The 13,097-nt window shown below is 43.9% G+C and overlaps 1 long non-coding RNA gene across 1 annotated transcript; it reads left to right on the forward strand.

The window, feature by feature from the left end:
* The first annotated feature begins 10,191 nt into the window (after window positions 1-10,191).
* Window positions 10,192-11,775, forward strand: LOC141021499 (uncharacterized). The gene is made up of 2 exons (XR_012182817.1): window positions 10,192-10,281; window positions 11,524-11,775. It is a non-coding gene; the product is annotated as an uncharacterized lncRNA (long non-coding RNA).
* Window positions 11,776-13,097: the final 1,322 nt, after the last annotated feature.

A 13,097-nucleotide genomic window follows, 5' to 3' on the forward strand; every position in this document is an offset into this window, starting at 1 on the left:
CGTTATTTATTTTAATGCTACGCTATCGTAGACGGGGTTTGGTATGAGTGCACGAGAGTGGTGTGAAGAAGGAGGACTCTACGTCAATGACGACAACTCCATGATGGCATATGCGAGGACTGCATCTTCAAGGCCTCAAGACTTCAAGACTCGAGACAAGAATTCAATACACACTACAGGGTGAAGGACGGTTGACGGGCACCCTGGGGAAACTAGTGGATGGCCGGGATGCATGGAGAAGCGCCATGACATCTTGCGGAAAGCTTCACCCAGACTCAAAGAGACGGAAGAATACTTCATGCCCGGAAGCTTACCTGTGCAACCGCAAGTCACTATGGGCTCTGGCTTGGTTGACCTTAGTTGTGACTCTGGCTGGGACACTGCTAGCAGATGTAGAACTACGGTAGGATTGGATGAGCACCGGACAGTGGTCAGAGGAACTCTTTGGAAGACCATGTTTCGGTCATCTTGTTCTCAAACACCCTGAAGTGCGAGAACGTAAAAAGAGGGATCGAATCTTGCGGGTAAATTGTACAAACCTCTGCAGAGGGTTTAAACCTAATCAATTAGCCGTGTCCCCGGTTACGGACAATTTGAGCCTCTGGACTTGGATCTATCTCGGAACTCTCAACACCGGACTGATAACATAATTGTGGGCAACTTATGATGATTTGGGCCATGAGACATCGGTTGGCGGAACCATGTCATGATAGGAAACTCCGTAGTATAGACTCCTGAATTTCTTTGATGTAGGGAAAATAAAACCAGCTTTTATGCAAAACAAAACTCAGACACAGAGCCACAAAGCCATATTGCATATAGTATAGTTTTATCATGTGTTTTTTCATGTTGTGATCTTGCCGGTACATTCAATGTACTGACCTACACGGCTGCAACGTATCATGTTGCAGCTACTTTCTTCCAACGAGTAAGAGTACGGTATAGGGTTACGGTCTACACTCAACCTGCCGATGGCGTTGATGGGACTCCACACACGACTATTTGTTTCCGATGTGACTTATGAGGTATATATCAGTTTTACGTTATTTATACATGTGATTGCATTTAGATATATACATTGATGTACTGTGTGTGCCAGCATACTGATCCAGGGATGGCACAGAAACACAGAGACTTGACCGTCTGAGGTCGGGTCGCTACAGATATGGTATCAGAGCACATGTTGACTGTAGGACGTGACCCTAGAAACTGGAAAGCCCTAGGATAGGATATCTCTAAAACATTATTTTCAAAAAGACTCTTACTTCTCGTCTTTTCTGATTTTTTCAAGTAGTCCCTCTTACCTCCAATAGCCGGAGTATACCCTTTTTCCTTTGGACCACACGGAGGATCAACTGATGTCACTCCAAGAAGTGCAAGATATCGGACAAATGATGACCAACTCAGAGTAAAGAGGATTACACTATATATTTCGGAGGAAAGAAGCTATAGCAGTTGAAGACTCTGAAGGCTTGAAGAATTCAGAGACTCTGAAGATTGATTTGACCTTTAGAAGACCAAACCCCTGTTATATATACTTATGTTAGATACGACGATTTGTGAGCTGTCATTTGTATGATGTTTTTTCGACAGCCGCAAATAAAACCTATTTTAAAAACTATTGTTTGTATTGTGTGTATATCGCTCTATTCTTCTCTCTTCTCTCACCCTAAAACCCTTGGAACCAATAGGTGATGAATGAAGAAGGACTGATATTCTCTGGACCGATGACTCAGCCGAAGGCAGAGCTATGGATTAAAAACATGGAGGATCACTTCGAAAAAAATGATTTCAAGGAAGTATGAGGTTCAAGATGCTATTCAGTATTTTACCGAGAGTGCTGCAACCTGGTGGAAAATGCGTCAAGCCATACAAGGATGCAACGGAGCAAAAACTTGGGAGGAATTCAAGAAGACTCTGTTGAGATCTCGTCTTATTCGGAAGAACTATGATAACCCGAAGAAGAAACCTTGTGCCTGCAAGATTTGCGGAGAAATAGGACACACCCAGGAGGAACACAAGGATGGATGCCCTCATTGTGAGGAGAATCATCCAGATGAAGAATGCCCCACTAGGCAGGTGACTTGCTTGTTGTGTGAAGGAACTACACACGACCCTGGTTAGTGTCGTATTTACCCCAAGGTACAAGAAATTACCAAGCAGCAGAAAGAAGCCATGAAAGAAACCCTCAGGGAAAATTCAGAAGAACCTGTGATGAAGGAAGTTATTGAAGACCCTGATGGTGAAGGCCTAAACAGATTTTCGCCCAAGCCTGCTATTCATGTGGAGAAGAAGGACATTTTTCAGAGTATTGCACGAAGGAAAGCCAAGAGTATCTCAGAGACTTCCCGATAGCAGAAGTAAAGTTTGACCCTCAGGAAATAGAAGCTCTGATCATTACGGAGAAATCTAGAAAGAGAAAACGAAGGCATACCCAGAACACCCCAATTTCTGCAGGAAAGGACCTGAGTCAGATCACTTGTTACAAGTGCAAGACCTTAGGTCACTATGCCAATAAATGTCTAGAGAAGAAGCCTAGAATCCAAGGAGCCTACATAATCACAAAGAAGCCCCGAGACATTTGTTTTCGTTGCAAGGAAGCAGGACATTTTTCTAGGGAATGTTCAAATCAGAAGAAAGCTGGAGCTGTGTAGTTGAGATTTTGATATGGATAATAAGAGTGGTAGAAAGCAATCTTATTTTCATAAGTTCGATGAGTTGAGTTATGTAATGGGTGCTCAGAGATTGTAATGAATTCATGAAATCAATAAAGTTAATGTGTTATGATTTCATATGTTGTATTATGTGAGTTTTTACTCTATGAACAAAGATTTTGGACCAGTTTCGAGGATATGAGAAATATGGTCTATGGATGGATTTGTGAATTTCATTTAAGGGTGGTAGTACACTGTGAAGAACACTTGACCCATGGAAAGGATAAAGATATTTCAGGGAGTGAAGTTTGGACAAAATAGGTATGAGTTTTGTTTCGATATGTTGGTTACCCCAAGAATATGAAGGAATGAAGCAATATTGGAATTTAAGGAGGTGTAATGTTGGAATACGGAACCATATAACCCAATAGGATAAGTTAAAGCTATGCAAATATTGAAGTGGGCCCACAACCCACAGGCCCAGGAATTAATAAAGATCAAGTACTCCCTGCAAGAAGAATTTTGGAAGAAGATGTGATTTGATGAGCAGATGTTCCTTAGGAGGCTACGAAACCCCGAGAGTTGTGAAGTAACGATAGATGTTTCATTCAGCTTGCAGAACCAATGGAATTATCCGAACTAAGTTCGTCGGCAAGAGAAATTCTGCAATGCTTGTGAGAATTCCCGAGTGTTAGAAATGCGAGATTCGCTAAACCTTATACAGAGTAATGATTTGGGTGTGGAATGGATTGATCACCATGCCGACTTACTCTGGTCATTCGCTCTTGCTATTTGGAATGGTAAATCTGAGTGACTTACCCATAGTAGAGAGACGACGATATCAAACCTTGTTTAAACCATAGAATGCTAGAACGATGGATCCCTATAATAGGCAACCGTTGCCAATCGTAGGATATACGATGAGATTCAACCCAAACCCTTTTCTGCAGGAGAAACCATTAATTGTTGACCACCATGACATTTCGCTAATTAATTAGAATTGGCGACAGACCTGTCAGATATGATGACCCAGTCTCGGAAGAACCTCACCAGGATGAAAGGACACGAGTTTGAGGAAAAGATTGTGCCCTACTGGAAGAGCCCCAGTGTAGGAGTTACTCCGAAGATGTGAGAAGACCGATAGTGTCCACACTAAGGATGGAGTACATAAGATCTGTTGGAACCATAGCCCTGTTTTTAAGTGTGGTAGCACACTAGACCATTCTGATTGATGGATTTGCTAGAAGACCCCCAAACCCTAACCTTTCTTGCTAGCCTCTTAGAATCTCGAGGACGAGATTCATTTTAAGTGTGGTAGGTTTGTAACATCCCAAAATTCTAAATTTTGGAATGTTATATTAAATAAATTATTATGATTGTTTCTTTAATTCATTGACTAAAAGTGAGTGAAATTTGAAACTTTTGAAGTTGGATGAGAGGGAACGAAATGACTTTCCCAAACTTTCATCCTTGCATTTTTATCTCAATGAATTCAAATTCATTTCAACACAAAACCCCAGAGTGAAGATGACATGACTTCTTCCATTTGAAATCCAAAGGGTTTTTGAAAAGATTTGAATTCCATTTGGAAATATTTCAAATTCTAAAAAAACTTTATGCAACTCAATGATTTTCATGAAAGAAGATAAAATGACTTCTTCAATTATATGAAATATGAGTTGGAAGTCAAAAAGAATCAAATTGAAAGTCATTTGAAAGTATTTTGAAACTCCCTTTCAAATTTGGAATTATTTGGATTTTATTCAAATTATTTTCTCCTAAAGATAAATATATGGAAATAATGGTAAAATGATTCCCTTCAATGGAAAATTAGGATAAAGGATTTTGAAATCATTTTGGTATTTTAAAAAATGATTTTTTTGTGTTATTGCAACAGTAGCTCTGTTTGCTTTATTTAAATATTTGTTGATTTTATTTGGACTGGAAAATATGTTCATGTTTTAGGATTTGTTTTTCTGAAAAGTTTGATATATTATATTCCTATATAATATTTTCTTATTTGCGCTTTATTTCAGTTTTCCTTGTCTATGTTTATAAAAAAAACTGGCGAAGCCCAGCCGCACCAGGCCCAGCCTCCTCCACGACCCAACAGGGTCATCTTCCTCCTACGAACCTTTAGAAGCAGAACGCACACACGGACCCCACCCCGCGCTCCATCCCCTTCCCTCCTTCCCCTTTTCCAAGAATTCCACCTCCTTCCCCTACACCTCCTTCTCCAAGTAAAAGGCCATTAATGCCCCGGATTTTCACGCCGGAGATCCGAACTTGCCTTTTTTTTTGCTCGCCATGGCTGCACGCAGATGGCCACCCCCTCGCCCTATAAATACCTCCCTCGTGTTTCCCTCTTTCCCCTCCCACAAAGCCCTCTCCTATGGGAGCTTATCCCCCTCCCTATCCCCCCATAATTACTCATCGGAGTTCATAAACTCCGGCGGCTTCTCCGTGGCCGTCCGAGGCGGGGTTGGTACTTCCTCGGCCTCCCCTGAGTTCACTGAGATCTCCTCTGCACCGTCCCGTGCTCTCCTTCCTCTAGGAGCCCCTACAACCTCAGATTCGTTCTTCTTCCCCAACTCCGGCGAGTACTTCGCTGAGATCAAAGAAATCCCGTAATTCTTTTTTTCAGAAAAGTAGCGATCTTAGAAAATTCATATCTAGTAGTATACATATCCAAATTGAGTGGTTCTTTTTGCATTGTGTCACAAATTTGTTAAAGTTTCTGTTTCTGCAATTGGATTTCAAATTTGAGTAGTTTAAAATTGAGTTTGATGAAATTTGTTCAAATTAGTAATTTGGCCATAACTTGAATTTTATAAAATATTTTTGATTGATTCTTTTTGCTACTGCCTTTTTATTGTTTTGTTTATCCAGTGGCATGTAGTTATTTATTTTTAGTTTATTTGAAATTAGGTGTTTAGCAAAACAGAACTGTTTTAGTTATAGTTTTGTTTTAAGTCTTTTCTTTATTGCTTTTATTAGTTTTAAATTATTTCTTTTTGTCACTCTTGAAAATTTTAGTTTAGTTTCTGTTAGTCAACAAATGAAAATTTTGTTTTTGTTTTGAAAATTTATTTTACTTAGTTTTGTAGGAAAACTTGTTTAGGTCATAGTTAGTGTTTCATAAAAGCTTTTTATTTGTTTCTTTTTGCAAATAAAATTTTATGAAAAATACCTTCTGTTAAATTAGTTGTTTTACTTTGTATTTTCTGTTAATTTATTAGTTTAGTGTTTTAATTGTTTTTAAGTTTTTACTTACGACAAAACTGTTTTGTGTTATGTCTTAGAGTTTTCTTTAGTAGTTTTGTTGTGTAGTTTTCCTTTGTTTTTATTTGGTGTCCCTTGTTGATTTTCTTTTTATTTGTTGGTTTTATTATGAGTGTTAGAATTGCTTGCTAGTATGTTTGCTTATATGAATGCTATGTTTGACTATTTAGATTTTCAACGGAGTGACGAATAGTTCTACCAAGTCATTATTCTGAGAGTGTTGTTATCTTCATCAAGTAATACCAGGCAAGTTCACTTTGACCATGTTTTTCATACCTATGTTTTATTGCATTTAGTGTCATCTTTGCAACAATCCCTCCAGTAGTGATATTGAATTCTTGTAGTTGAGTAGTATGCATGAGGTAGGAACCCATCACCCTGTTACCAAGCCCGGGACGTTATTTATTTTAATGCTACGCTATAGTAGACGGGGTTTGGTATGAGTGCACGAGAGTGGTGTGAAGAAGGAGGACTCTACGTCAATGACGACAACTCCATGATGGCATATGCGAGGACTGCATCTTCAAGGCCTCAAGACTTCAAGACTTGAGACAAGAATTCAATACACACTACTGGGTGAAGGACGATTGACGGGCACCCTGGGGAAACTAGTGGATGGCCGGGATGCATGGAGAAGCGCCATGACATCTTGCGGAAAGCTTCACCCAGATTCAAAGAGACGGAAGAATACTTCATGCCCGGAAGCTTACCTGTGCAACCGCAAGTCACTATGGGCTCTGGCTGGGTTGACCTTAGTTGTGACTCTGGCTGGGACGGTGCTAGCAGATGTAGAACTACGGTAGGATTGGATGAGCATCAGACTGTGGCCAGAGGAACTCTTTGGAAAGCCATGTTTCGGTCATCTTATTCTCAAACACCCTGAAGTGCGAGAACGTAAAAAGAGGGATCGAATCTTGCGGGTAAAGTGTACAAACCTCTGCAGAGGGTTTAAACCTAATCGATTAGCCGTGTCCTCGGTTACGGACAATTTGAGCCTCTGGACTTGGATCTATCTCGGAACTCTCAACACCGGACTGATAACATAATTGTGGGCAACTTATGATGATTTGGGCCATGAGACATCGGTTGGCGGAACCATGTCATGATAGGAAACTCCGTAGTATAGACTCCTGAATTTCTTTGATGTAGGGAAAATAAAACCAGCTTTTATGCAAAACAAAACTCAGACACAGAGCCACAAATCCATATTGCATATAGTATAGTTTTATCATGTGTTTTCTCATGTTGTGATCTTGCCGGTACATTCAATGTACTGACCTACACGGCTGCAACGTATCATGTTGCAGATAATTTCTTCCAACGAGTAAGAGTACGGTATAGGGTTACGGTCTACACTCAACCTGCCGATGGCGTTGATGGTGCGCGAAAGGCCTTCGCCCGCAGAAAAGTGCACAGGGGGAAGATGGATGCTGAAAAGCTGATGACCGAGGGACCGCCAGAGGGGAAGGAGCACCGCAAGCCTGAATTATATTATGAAAGTGTCCTGAAAGGATCCTGCCTTGCGGCAGAGCAATGCACCAAGGACGTTTTATTTCCCTGAATGCAATCATGTTATCCTTTGTAATGTTTGAACAAGGTCATTTCTATTATTTATTGGCTGTTATATGAAAGTTTATCCTCCTGTGCGGTCGTTTTATATATTAATCCTGAGAGTTGGCCAGTCGTCGGCTTCTGTCCCCACGTAGGAAGTACGGGGGTGTTCGGGATAAACCTTGTAACACCCCGCATGTAACTTGCCATATTTGTAACTCCGACTCTTGCCATTTCCGGCTATGTGATATGTTTTTCCTCCGTTGTCGGGTTTTGTCTTTCGTTTTGCATTTTGTCATGTCATGCATTTTCTTATCATGTCATCATGTGCATTGCATTTGCATACGTGTTCGTCTCATGCATCCGAGCATTTTCCCCGTTGTCCGTTTTGCAATCCGGCGCTCCTATCTCCTCCGGTGCAGCCCTCTTGTTTTCTTTCGTGTGCGTGTGTCAAACTTTCTCGGAATGGACCGAGGCTTGTCAAGTGGTCTTCTTATACCACCCGGAGACTACCGGTCAAGTTTCGTTCCATTCGGAGGTCGTTTGGTACTCCAACGGTTAACCGGGCATCCGCGAAGTCCATTTGAGTATCCAGCAAAAACCCCCTCCAAAACCAGCCCAAAACCCACCAAACTCTCTTCCATGCTCTAGGTCGTTCGATCACTATCGTGTGGGCGAAAACCGCACCTCATTTGGAGTCTCCTAGCTCCCTCTACCTATAAATATGTGGGCATCCCGAAATACAACCGCAGTCTAACCCTAGCCCTCGTCCCCCTCCGCCGCCGGACACGTCCGGGCGGAGCCGGACACGTCCAACCGCCCCGCCGCCGCCATGTGTCGCCGCCGGGTCCTCCCGCCGCTGCCGGCCCGCAGGCCCGTCCCCGGCCCCCTCGGCCCGCTCCACCGCGCCGCCTCCCCGCGCCCCGTCCGCCGCCTCGGGCCCGCGCCGCCGCGGCCTCCCCGCCGGCCGGCCGCCGCCGCCGCCACCGGCCCCCGCCGCCGCGCCTTCGCCGGCGCTCGCCGCCCCCGCCGGCGACCCCCACCTCCGGCGCCGCCTTCTTCCGGCGCCCTCCTCCGGCCAGGCCCCGCCGGCCCCTGCCTCACCGTCGCCCTCCGGCGCCTCTTCCTCCCGCCGGCGACCCAACCCTGATCGGGATCTGGATCGATCTCTCTGTGGTGAGGCCTGTTGACTTTTTCCCCCGAGATCCCGTTTTTTTTTAAAGTCCTTAATTTCATCATCATCTTGCTCTGTTCCCGATGCGATAACTCTGTGCATGTAGCTCCGATTCGCGCGTGTAATATGTCAAAGTTTTCGCCTCGTGATGCCCTTCATTTTGTTCAATTGCACCATGTTCATTAAAGGTCATATTGATGCACAAATCTTCGTTGGAAGAGGGCTAGTTGCTGTTAATCTCTGGTTCTTATCAGAACTTGGAGATTTGTTATTTTTGTATCATTTAATCTGTGCATTTTTTGAGCATGAGCTCTACATGTGTTTTGAAGTATGCCATGCCATATTTCCAGTGGTGTAGTCCATGTATTCTTGTGATCTCTGTGGTTTCTAGCACAAGCATGCAAAGTAGGCCCCGTAATATTTCTGATTTCAGGGACTTAGTGATTTCTCTTAACTCCTTGTCTGCTGTAATTTTGTTGCCATGTAAACTTGATGCTACAGAGAGATCCATGCATATTTTGGAGATGTTCAGTAAGGATGTTTTGTAGATACAGTTGTAATTGATCTATTCCTGCAATTGTTTGCAATTTTAGAGAAGCATAGCATGACTCAATCTTGCTCTACTTTTGCTATAAAATATTTCTGGCAGATTCTTAACATGATATGCATTTTTGCCAAGCTTATTGTAGTGGATCCATACATGCTATCTAATTGTTCTTGCCATGGATAGCTTCATAAACATGCCATCTTACTGTAGGTATGCTTGTTTTGTCATGCATTTCTCTGTAGCGAGTGCATCAAGCTCACAAAGAGGCCTACATATTAATATTTCTGCCATGCTCTGTTTTTCTGCTAAGTCTGGAACCTGTTAACGAAACTTGCTATGTTTACATGCTTGCCATCATATCTTCTGATCCTTTTTGGCTTATGGTCAGTAAGGGACTTTTGTCATGTGCATTTAGTAGAACTCTACCATGCCTTGTTTTGCTATGTTAAGTTCCTGTAGCATGTTGATTTCGTGCTCTGAACATTGCTACCTGATGCTGTTTACTGCCATGTCCAGTGTTTCACTAAGTCTGTGAACCTGTAATCTTTTGCACTTTTGCCATGCTTGTTTGAGCTTGATATGTTGTGAACTAGCCGTACCTCAGTGTTCATCTTTTGTCAAGCATCTCCTGTAGATTACTTCCATGTGCTTTGTTGCTATGTTGGGGTGCTGTAGCATTGTTAATTGTTGCATTTTAAGTGCTATCTTGCTGTTTATCGCAGATTCGTGTCATTCTTGTTTTGCTTGCCATTTGCAAACCGTGCATCCGATTCCGGTGATCTTTATATCGATTTCGACCGAAATCATCTCATCTTTCCAGTGGCATGTTTGGTTTGCCATGTTACTTCCATGTTCATCATTTTCCTTCCGGAGCACGCATATGCATCGCATATCATATCTTGCATATCATATATGTTTTGCATCATGTTGCTTGCGCATTTCTCGTTGTTGATTGTGGTTCCGTTTTTTTGTGTTCTTGTCTTGGGTAGAGCCGGGAGACGAGTTCATGAACGAGGAACCTGTCGAGTACGCTTACGAGGATCAAGCTTTCGACAACTCTGAGAACCTTGCAGGCAAGATGACCACCCCTCGAAATCACATCTATCTTTGCTATGTTAGTTGTTCGCTCTATTGCCATGCTCCGCTACCTATCACTTGCTATATCATGTCTCCCATTTTAGCCATGTCAGCCCTCACCATCCTTTCCTAGCAAACCGTTGTTTGGCTATGTTACCGCTTTTGCTCAGCCCTTCTTATAGCGTTGCTAGTTGCAGGTAAAGTTGAAGTTTGTTCCCTGTCGGAACATGGATATGTTGGGATATCACAATATCTCTTATTTAATTAATGCATATATATATATATATATATTTGGTAAAGGGTGGAAGGCTCGGCCTTATGCCAGGTGTTTTGTTCCACTCTTGCCGCCCTAGTTACTGTTATACCGGGATTTTGTTCCTTGAGTTTGCGTTCCTTACACGGTCGGGTGATTTATGGGACCCCCTTGACAGTTCGCCTTGAATAAAACTCCTCCAGCAAGGCCCAACTTTGGTTTTACCATTTGCCGCCTAAGCCTTTTTTCCCCCGGGTTTTCGCGAGCCCGAGGGTCATCTTATTTTAACCCCCCCGGGTCAGTGCTCCTTCGAGTGTTGGTCCGAACCGAGCAGCCTGCGGGGCCACCTCGGGGAAACTCGAGGTCTGGTTTTACTCGTAGCTTGACTTATCCGGTGTGCCCTAAGAACGAGATATGTGCAGCTCCTATCGGGATTTGTCGGCACATTCGGGCGGCTTTGCTGGTCTTGTTTTACCATTGTCGAGATGTCTTGTAAACCAGGATTCCGAGACTGATCGGGTCTTTCCGGGAGAAAGTTTATCCTTCGTTGACCGTGAGAGCTTATGATGGGCTAAGTTGGGACACCCCTGTAGGGTATTATCTTTCGAAAGCCGTGCCCGCGGTTATGAGGCAGATGGGAATTTGTTAATGTCCGGTTGTAGATAACTTGTCACTTGACCCAATTAAAATACATCAACTGCGTGTGTAGCCGTGATGGTCTCTTCTCGGCGGAGTCCGGGAGGTGAACACGGTCTGTGTTATGTATGACGTAAGTAGGTGTTCAGGATCACTTCTTGGTCATTGCTAGATGACGTCCGTTCCATTGCTTCTCTTCTCGCTCTCATTTGTGCAAGTTAGCCACCATATATGTTTTGCCGCTGCAGCTCCACCTCTTGCACCTCCTTGTCCTTTAAGCTTAAATAGTCTTGATCTCGCGGGTGTGAGATTGCTGAGTCCCCGTGACTCACAGATTCTACCAAAACAGTTGCAGGTGCCGACGATGCCAGTGCAGATGATGGCGTCGATCTCAAGTGGGAGTTCGACGAGGAACGTGGTCGTTACTATGTGTCTTTTCCTGATGATCAGTAGTGGAGCCCAGTTGGGACGATCGGGGATCTAGCATTTGAGGTTGTCTTATTTTCATCTGGATTTTTACCATAGTCGGTCTATATGATTGTATTTTGGATGATGTATGAATGATATTTATGTATTGTGTGAAGTGGCGATTGTAAGCCAACTATTTATCCCATTCTTGTTCATTACATGGGATTGTGTGAAGATGACCCTTCTTGCGACAAAACCACTATGTGGTTATGCCTCTAAGTCGTGCCTCGACACGTGGGAGATATAGCCGCATCGTGGGCGTTACAAACCTGATCACTCTTTATCCCAGTTTTGGGTCCTTCGAAGGAGGTGTTCAGCACAACGAACCAGGCAATCGGACTATAGAGCTTTACCACTCTCACTTAGCCATAGGAGCTTTAGAAAAGGAAGGTAGGCGCAGCCCGTGGTGTTCGGAAGACCGCACGAGGGGCTCTATAAGCACCTGATCGGAAGAAAATCGATCCATCGCACGCTGCATTAGTTATGGCATTATGCGGGAGAAATCCTTGAAGATTTTACAACCTCTCGAACAGCTGACCAGCTCTCGCCGTATCATGACAGTCAGTTTTCGGCTTTCTCTACTCAGGTGCTCGTCCGGAAGAACCGGGGCACAATCGCAGTAGTTCTCCCTATGCCGCCTTAGCAGATATAGCGGAACATAAGGCAGCAAAACATGGGAGCCGGGCAAACCCAACATTTGACCCAAGACATGATTAGGAGCTGATGCATATAATGCTATGAGTTCGGGGTGCCTAACTTCCATGAATGCGTTCGGACTTCATTGCCGTATTATGGGTAAAACGAAGCCCCTGGCATATTTAAGGCGTATCGCGGCGTATGGATGCCACTTGACAAAAGAATTTCAATAAGAAATAACAGCAGATAAACGTCATATAAATCCACATGTTGTATTTGAATGGTACGTCGATGCGTATGAGTACAGGTAAAGAGATAAAAAAGAGACCAGGGGGAGAAGCTGTGTGCTGATCCGGAGTATAGTCGGATGGTCCTTGCGGGGAATATCTAAGGATTCCCTTGCGTGTTCGAGCTGCTTCCAAATCGCCAGTCCTGGTCGGCGCAAGGGTGAACCTGCAAAGGGAATTTAAGAAATGTATGTGTGCCGGAGAGCGGTTGAGCCGCGGTATGCAGCCTGTCCTGGCCTTCGCCGGAGTGTTTAATTAAGCTCTGGACGAGCCGGGATATCCTGCCGCGAAGTAGTTCGGAGTCCTTTGGCGGTGTCCGGGAGCCTGGCCGTCAACTCGAGGTTCGATTGGAAGGTGCCACTCGTTGCTTCTGCTGTTAAAGCAGCAGTATACTCCTTGGTGGCGAGGGAGAGTTAGGCCTTGCCATTAACCGTGATGACATCGCGCGGACTGGGCATCTTGAGCTTACGGTAGGCGTAATGTGGCACCACGTTGAATCGAGCGAACGCGGTTCGTCCGAGCAGTGCCTGAT

This window comes from Aegilops tauschii, chromosome 4 (assembly GCF_002575655.3).
Source record: "Aegilops tauschii subsp. strangulata cultivar AL8/78 chromosome 4, Aet v6.0, whole genome shotgun sequence".
NCBI classification, from domain to species: Eukaryota; Viridiplantae; Streptophyta; class Magnoliopsida; order Poales; family Poaceae; genus Aegilops; species Aegilops tauschii.